A 9,560-nucleotide genomic window follows, 5' to 3' on the forward strand; every position below is an offset into this window, starting at 1 on the left:
CCTCACATCAAAACCCAAGCCCCCTCTCCTCCTAAGCCGCAGCAAGCAGCAGCGCGCAGCCCCAAGCCGCCGCCTTAGCCGCGTCGCCGCCGCCATAGCCGCGCCGCCCCACGCCTAAGCCGCCGCCGCCGCCCTTAGCCGCCGCCGCCCGGAGCCCGCCTCCCGAGGTAGCCGCGCCTCTCTTTTCTTCCCCGATACGTTTTTTCCTAAAAGAACCGTTCCGTTTTCTCTCCGATTCTTTTCTTTTTCTTCCGGTTTTTTTTGTTTCGGTTTTCTTCCGAAACCCTAGATCGGTTTTCCGTTTCTTTTTCGGTTTCTTTTCCGAAAACCCTAGATCGGTTTTCATTCTTCTTTCGGACCGTTCATCTCAACGAACGTGATCACTGATTATTCCCTGGTTAACGGCGCCCGTTCGTTTAACCGTTCATCTGTTTCTTTTCGTCGGATTTATTCCGCGATCGTGATCTCAGATCCGATCTTCGTTCTAGTCTTTCTTCTCGCTCGTTTATCGGAATCAGGTGATTCAAGCGCCTGGAGTTTCATTTCGGAACCGCCGTTCCGACTAATCAACTTGAACAAGTTTTTGCCACAATAAAATTTTACCAAGTTTCAACCTGCTAGAACCGAGTTGTTTGCTTCCGCCGTTTGTTTTCCGTTTCTTTGTTCGGTTCGTTCTTTCTTTGCAACCGGAGTTCTTAAGTTGAACTTTCTGGTTCGTTTTCTTGTTCGAGTTTTACCTGTGCATTAGATGAGTACTTATTGTGTGCTTGTTGTTTGTCTGTGATAGATCACCCAGATTGCGCGGCTTGTTACTTCGAAACCCTAGGACTCACGGATCATCAGCAAGGCAAGTAACACTTTGATCATACCTTTTCTACAACCCATGTTTTATTGCATTAGATCAATCCTCTCACATTGCATGATTAGGATCTAATTAAACTATGGGATGGGAAGTAGATGAGGTAGTACCTATTACCTGTATTATTATGAAACCTTTGGGAGTTACTTCTACGTTTGCTTATTATGCCATGCTATGCTAGTAGACATGGATTGGGTGAGTGATATCCATGACAGATGTGAGTTGATAATTTTAATGGTTTATCTAAGGTGGCAACTTAAACACACATCTGGGTGGATTGAGGCACCTGATGTCTATCAGGACTTGCCTGTTTTTTTGGACCGCCACCCAGGCTCAAAGGGATCATAAGATCATTTATGCTAGTATCTTCCGTGTGCAGCCACAAGCCATTATGGGCTCTGGCATAGTTGACTAAGTCGTGCGAACTCTTACGGGTAGACTAGCAGATGTAGGGGAAAGTAGGTGTACCGGTCTACCCACACGTAAGGTGCTAGCGCTTCTGAAAGACTGTGTCTCGGTCATCCGTCTTCTCAAACACCATGTAGTGCGAGAAACCAAACGGAGGCGATCGAGTCTTGTGGGGAAAAGTGCGCAAACCTCTGTAGAGTGTACAAACTAATCATGATTAGCCGTGTCCCCGGTTATGGACAACTTGAGTATCTAGTACTTGAATATCTTGTGAATCTCATCATGTTACTTCTAATTAATGTTGTTGGGTTTTAATTATTCACTTAATTGGGATCGGAATGCTGTCAACCATTCTCGATGTTTAACAACTACCATGATAGTTAAACAAATTTATTCCTTTGCAGTAGGGAAAAACTGGCTTTACGCAAAACTGTAACCATAGAGCTTTCCACCAGCCATATATGCATATAGTATAGCTGTTCCATTCCATTACTCTCTATGTGTTACATTGCCAGCATATTCCATGTGCTGACCTGTTTTCGGGCTGCAACTTCTCATGTTGCAGACTTTTCAAATGATGAGTAAGGTGTTTTTTAGGTCGTGGCCCTATACTCAGTGATGCCGTTGGAGTTGATGGACCCATTTATCTTCCGAGTCTTCCGCTGTTATCGTTAATAGATGGCCTTAAGCCATATTTATTGTAATAAGTTCTCTTTGAGACAACGATGTAATAAGTGTGTGATTGCCACTCTGCTATAAATCCTTCGATGTACTGTGTGGTGTCAGCATTACTGATCCAGGGATGACACCTGAGCACAGAGCACTTGATCCATTCGGGTCGGGTCGCCACAGAGATGGTATCAGAGCACACGCTGACTGTAGGACACGACCACTAAGTTAAAGCCATAGATCACTATTCTCTTCTCATTTTCTAACTCCTCATCTTTTCTACTCTTTTAGGATGACGAACGCAAAGATTAAGTACGCTCAATCGGATGAAGGCACCCCATTTGGATTTCACCTGAAGGAAGTCACCAAGTACCTGAACATTGGATTACCAAGCTTCACGGGAACCTTCAATGCCACTCTGCCTGAAGAGGAGCGCTGGAAGATTCAAGCTCACGTTCCGGGAAGAACATTCGCGCCAATCATGAAGCCTATAGATAGTGTTTTCAATGCACCAACCTGGAGTCTGGGAAAGAGCATGGCAGCTCATATCACCATAGGACGCATTGGAGAAGTTTACCAAGAAGACCTTAAGGACACTATCTACCAGATTTGCGAACGCCGAGATGAACAATGTGAGTTAGTTAGCACCAAGAAGGATAGATCCATTGCATCTTTCATCCAGGAGTTAAACCAGCACATTCGACGCCACGAGAACCAGATGTGTAATGATATGATAGAGTTGAAGAATGCAAAGGCAAGGATCATCGAGCTAGAAGGAGAACTGAAGTCTACACGCAAGGACTACATGGACGAGATCGTAGCTCTAGCAAGAAACAATGGCAATCTTAAGCAGGAGATTGAAGAACTCAAGAGGAAGTTAGCATCCCAGGAGGAAGACGAGTACGTCGCATGTCCGGACAACTACATCATCATCGACGACACCGATTCGGATCCAAGTGAACCCGACTTTGAAGACGAAGCTGGAGCAGATATCATGGAGTCTTCCACCGGTTCAAATTTCTAGATGACCACCAGATAATAGTAGTATTCCCCCATGTAAACATTATAGTTCGAGCACTTTTGCGATAGTTTTAGACCGATTGTAAGCCCTTGTTTGATTGAATGAAGTGATTTTGTGTGCATTTGCTCATGTGCATTGGGGTAGTGTTTTCCCTTTAGACCTCACTCTATTCTTAATTCTCGTCTTTTCTAAACCCTCAGATGCCTCCGAGACGTGACAATGGATTCCCACCGGAGCTCACTCAGTTGATCCAGCAACAGAATCAATTGATGCAGATGTTAGTCCAGAACCAGCAGAACAACAACAACCCACCACCACCACCACCACCACCTGTTGACCACTTAGCCCGTTTCCTTAGGCTGAATCCGCCGGTGTTTTCCAGTAGCACCGAGCTGATAGTAGCAGACGATTGGCTCCGCAGGATAGGAAGGGAGTTGACCACTGCAGGATGCACGGATGGTGAGAAAGTGAAGTTTGCCGCTCACCAGCTTGACGGACCCGCGGCAGCATGGTGGGAGAATTTCACAGCCACTTACCCAGTTGACACTGTCACATGGGATCAGTTTCAGCAAGCTTTCCGCACTGCCCATGTTTCAGCAGGAGCTATGGCCATAAAGAAGCGTGAGTTTCGCAACTTACGCCAAGGAGGAAGGACAGTTGGCCAGTACGTTGATGATTTCAGCAAGTTATCACGTTATGCCCCAGATGACGTTGCTACGGATGCAGCTAAGCAGGAGAAGTTTCTGGAAGGACTGAATGATGAAGTAAGCATGAAGTTGATGGTAGCGAGTTTCAACAACTACCAGGAGTTGGTAGATCGTGCCATCATGATTGAAGGAAAGCAACAGCAGATTGAAAACCGTAAGAGGAAGTATGGACAGGGGAAGTATAACTCTGGAGCCCAGCAGAAGCCCCGTTTTGCCCCTAAACCGGGATTTCAGTTTCAACATAACCATGGAGGAGGTAGTTCGCACAACCATAATGGCCACAAGAATGGTAATGGGAATGGAGGAAGCAACGGCCAGAACCGGACCACCCCATCAACCCCAACCAAGAGAGATCTGAGCCAAGTCACCTGTTTCAAGTGTTCCAAAACCGGACATTATGCCAATGAATGTCCTGAAGGCCAGAATGGAAATGGCAATGGAAGCTCTGGGAAGAAGCCGAACCCTTTCAATAGGGGACAGGTGAACCACGTTAATGTGGAGGAGGTTGAAGATCAGCCCGATGCAGTAATCGGTAAGTTTTTGGTTAAGTCATTTACCGCACTCGTTCTTTTCGATACTGGTGCATCGCATTCATACGTGTGAGATAACGATGTAATAAGTGTGTGATTGCCACTCTGCTATAAATCCTTTGATGTACTGTGTGGTGTCAGCATTACTGATCCAAGGATGACACCTGAGCATAGAGCACTTGATCCATTCGGGTCGGGTCGCCACACATAGGCTTCCAATATATCAATCTTTACGTCTCGACCATTTCGAGACTCCTCGTCATGTCCGTGATCACATCCGGGACTCCGAACAACCTCCGGTACATCAAAATGCATAAACTCATAATATAACTGTTATCGTAAGCTTAAGCGTGCGGACCCTACGGGTTCGAGAACAATGTAGACATGACCGAGACACGTCTCCGGTCAATAACCAATAGCGGGACCTGGATGCCCATATTGGCTCCTGCATATTCTACGAAGATCTTTATCGGTCAGACCGCATAACAACATACGTTGTTCCCTTTGTCATCGGTATGTTACTTCCCCGAGATTCGATTGTCGGTATCCAATACCTAGTTCAATCTCGTTACCGGCAAGTCTCTTTACTCGTTCCGTAATATATCATCTCACAACTAACATATTAGTTGTAATGCTTGCAAGGCTTATGTGATGTGCATTACCGAGAGGGCCCAGAGATACCTCTCCGACAATCGGAGTGACAAATCCTAATCTCGAAATACGCCAACCCAACATGTACCTTTGGAGACACCTGTAGTACTCCTTTATAATCACCCAGTTATGTTGTGACGTTTGGTAGTACCCAAAGTGTTCCTCCGGTAAACGGGAGTTGCATAATCTCATAGTTATAGGAACATGTATAAGTCATGAAGAAAGCAATAGCAACATACTAAACGATCGGGTGCTAAGCTAATGGAATGGGTCATGTCAATCAGATCATTCAACTAATGATGTGACCTCGTTAATCAAATAACAACACTTTGTTCATGGTCAAGAAACATAACCATCTTTGATTAATGAGCCAGTCAAGTAGAGGCATACTAGTGACACTAAGTTTGTCTATGTATTCACACATGTATTATGTTTCCGGTTAATACAATTCTAGCATGAATAATAAACATTTATCATGATATAAGGAAATAAATAATAACTTTATTATTGCCTCTAGGGCATATTTCCTTCAGTCTCCCACTTGCACTAGAGTCAATAATCTAGATTACACTATAATGATTCTAACACCCATGGAGCCTTGGTGCTGATCATGTTTTGCTCGTGGAAGAGGCTTAGTCAACGGGTCTGCAACATTCAGATCCGTATGTATCTTGCAAATCTCTATGTCTCCCACCTAGACTAGATCCCGGATGGAGTTGAAGCGTCTCTTGATGTGCTTGGTCCTTTTGTGAAATATGGATTCCTTTGCCAAGGCAATTGCACTAGTATTGTCACAAAAGATTTTCATTGGACCCGATGCACTAGGTATGACACCTAGATCGGATATGAACTCCTTCATCCAGACTCCTTCGTTCGCTGCTTTCGAAGCAGCTATGTACTCCGCTTCACATGTAGATCCCGCTACGACGCTTTGTTTAGAGCTGCACCAACTGACAGCTCCACCGTTTAATGTAAACACGTATCCGGTTTGCGATTTAGAATCGTCCGGATCAGTGTCAAAGCTTGCATCAACGTAACCTTTTACGGTGAGCTCTTTGTCACCTCCATATACGAGAAACATATCCTTCGTCCTTTTCAGGTATTTCAGGATGTTCTTGACCGCTGTCCAGTGATCCACTCCTGGATTACTTTGGTACCTCCCTGCTAAACTTATAGCAAGGCACACATCAGGTCTGGTACACAGCATTGCATACATGATAGAGCCTATGGCTGAAGCATAGGGAACATCTTTCATTTTCTCTCTATCTTCTGCAGTGGTCGGGCATTGAGTCTTACTCAACTTCACACCTTGTAACACAGGCAAGAACCCTTTCTTTGCTTGATCCATTTTGAACTTCTTCAAAACTTTGTCAAGGTATGTGCTTTGTGAAAGTCCAATTAAGCGTCTTGATCTATCTCTATAGATCTTAATGCCTAATATGTAAGCAGCTTCACCGAGGTCTTTCATTGAAAAACTCTTATTCAAGTATCCCTTCATGCTATCCAGAAATTCTATATCATTTCCAATTAGTAATATGTCATCCACATATAATATCAAAAATTCTACAGAGCTCCCACTCACTTTCTTGTAAATACAGGCTTCTCCGAAAGTCTGTATAAAACCAAATGCTTTGATCACACTATCAAAGCGTTTATTCCAACTCTGAGAGGCTTGCACCAGTCCATAAATGGATCGCTGGAGCTTGCACACTTTGTTAGCTCCCTTTGGATCGACAAAACCTTCCGGTTGCATCATATACAACTCTTCTTCCAGAAATCCATTCAGGAATGCAATTTTGACATCCATCTGCCAAATTTCATAATCATAAAATGCGGTAATCGCTAACATGATTCGGACAGACTTAAGCATCGCTACAGGTGAGAAAGTCTCATCGTAGTCAACCCCTTGAACTTGTCGAAAACCTTTCACGACAAGTCGAGCTTTGTAGACAGTAACATTACCATCAACGTCAGTCTTCTTCTTGAAGATCCATTTATTCTCAATTGCTTGCCGATCATCGGGCAAGTCAACCAAAGTCCATACTTTGTTCTCATACATGGATCCCATCTCAGATTTCATGGCTTCAAGCCACTTTGCGGAATCTGGGCTCACCATCGCTTCTTCATAGTTCGTAGGTTCATCATGATCTAGTAGCATGACTTCCAGAACGGGATTACCGTACCACTTTGGTGCGGATCTTACTCTGGTTGATCTACGAGGTTCAGTAGTATCTTGATCTGAAGTTTCATGATCATTATCATTAGCTTCCTCACTAACTGGTGTAGGTGTCACTGAAACACTTTTCTGTGATGTACTACTTTCCAGTAAGGGAGCAGGTACAGTTACCTCGTCAAGTTCTACTTTCCTCCCACTCACTTCTTTCGAGAGAAACTCCTTCTCTAGAAAGGATCCATTCTTAGCAACGAATGTCTTGCCTTCGGATCTGTGATAGAAGGTGTACCCAACAGTCTCCTTTGGGTATCCTATGAAGACACATTTCTTCGATTTGGGTTCGAGCTTATCAGGTTGAAGCTTTTTCACATAAGCATCGCAGCCCCAAACTTTAAGAAACGACAACTTTGGTTTCTTGCCAAACCATAGTTCATAAGGTGTCGTCTCAATGGATTTTGATGGTGCCCTATTTAACGTGAATGCAGCCGTCTCTAAAGCATAACCCCAAAACGATAGCGGTAAATCTGTAAGAGACATCATAGATCGCACCATATCTAGTAAAGTACGATTACGACATTCGGATACACCATTACGCTGTGGTGTTCTGGGTGGCGTGAGTTGCGAAACTATTCTACAGTTTTTCAAATGTACACCAAACTCGTAACTCAAATATTCTCCTCCACGATCAGATCGTAGAAACTTTATTTTCTTGTTACGATGATTTTCAACTTCACTCTGAAATTCTTTGAACTTTTCAAATGTTTCAGACTTATGTTTCATTAAGTAGATATACCCATATCTGCTTAAATCATCTGTGAAGGTGAGAAAATAACGATATCCGCCACGAGCCTCAATATTCATCGGACCACATACATCTGTATGTATGATTTCCAACAAATCTGTTGCTCTCTCCATAGTACCGGAGAACGGTGTTTTAGTCATCTTGCCCACGAGGCACGGTTCGCAAGTACCAAGTGATTCATAATCAAGTGGTTCCAAAAGTCCATCAGTATGGAGTTTCTTCATGCGCTTTACACCGATATGACCTAAACGACAGTGCCACAAATAAGTTGCACTTTCATTATCAACTCTGCATCTTTTGGCTTCAACATTATGAATATGTGTATTACTACTATCGAGATTCAATAAGAATAGACCACTCTTCAAGGGTGCATGACCATAAAAGATATTACTCATATAAATAGAACAACCATTATTCTCTGATTTAAATGAATAACTGTCTCGCATTAAACAAGATCCAGATATAATGTTCATGCTCAACGCTGGCACCAAATAACAATTATTTAGGTCTAATACTAATCCCGAAGGTAGATGTAGAGGTAGCGTGCCGACCGCGATCACATCGACTTTGGAACCGTTTCCCACGCGCATCATCACCTCGTCCTTCGCCAGTGTTCGCTTAATCCGTAGTCCCTGTTTCGAGTTGCAAATATTAGCAACAGAACCAATATCAAATACCCAGGTGCTACTGCGAGATCTAGTAAGGTACACATCAATAACATGTATATCACATATACCTTTGTTCACCTTGCCATCCTTCTTATCCGCCAAATACTTGGGGCAGTTCCGTTTCCAGTGACCAGTCTGCTTGTAGTAGAAGCACTCAGTTTCAGGCTTAGGTCCAGACTTGGGTTTCTTCTCCTGAGCAGCAACTTGCTTGCTGTTCTTCTTGAAGTTCCCCTTCTTCTTCCCTTTGCCCTTTTTCTTGAAACTAGTGGTCTTGTTAACCATCAACACTTGATGCTCCTTCTTGATTTCTACCTCCGCAGCTTTCAGCATTGCAAAGAGCTCGGGAATAGTCTTGTTCATCCCTTGCATATTATAGTTCATCACGAAGCTCTTGTAGCTTGGTGGCAGTGATTGGAGAATTCTGTCAATGACGCAATCATCCAGAAGATTAACTCCCAATTGAATCAAGTGATTATTATACCCAGACATTTTGAGTATATGCTCACTGACAGAACTGTTCTCCTCCATCTTGCAGCTATAGAACTTATTGGAGACTTCATATCTCTCAATCCGGGCATTTGCTTGAAATATTAACTTCAACTCCTGGAAGATCTCATATGCTCCATGACGTTCAAAACGTCATTGATGTCCCGATTCTAAGCCGTAAAGCATGGCACACTGAACTATCAAGTAGTCATCAGCTTTGCTCTTCCAGACGTTCATAACATCTGGTGTTGCTCCAGCAGCAGGCCTAGCACCTAGCGGTGCTTCCAGGACGTAATTCTTCTGAGCAGCAATGAGGATAATCCTCAAGTTACGGACCCAGTCCGTATAATTGCTACCATCATCTTTCAACTTTGCTTTCTCAAGGAACACATTAAAATTCAACGGAACAACAACACGAGCCATCTATCTACAATCAACATAAACAAGAAAGATACTATCAGGTACTAAGTTCATGATAAGTTTAAGTTCAATTAATCAAATTACTTAAGAACTCCCACTTAGATAGACATCCCTCTAATCCTCTAAGTGATCACGTGATCCAAATCAACTAAACCATAACCGATCA

This window comes from Triticum dicoccoides, chromosome 6A, assembly GCF_002162155.2.
Source record: "Triticum dicoccoides isolate Atlit2015 ecotype Zavitan chromosome 6A, WEW_v2.0, whole genome shotgun sequence".
Lineage (NCBI taxonomy): Eukaryota > Viridiplantae > Streptophyta > Magnoliopsida > Poales > Poaceae > Triticum > Triticum dicoccoides.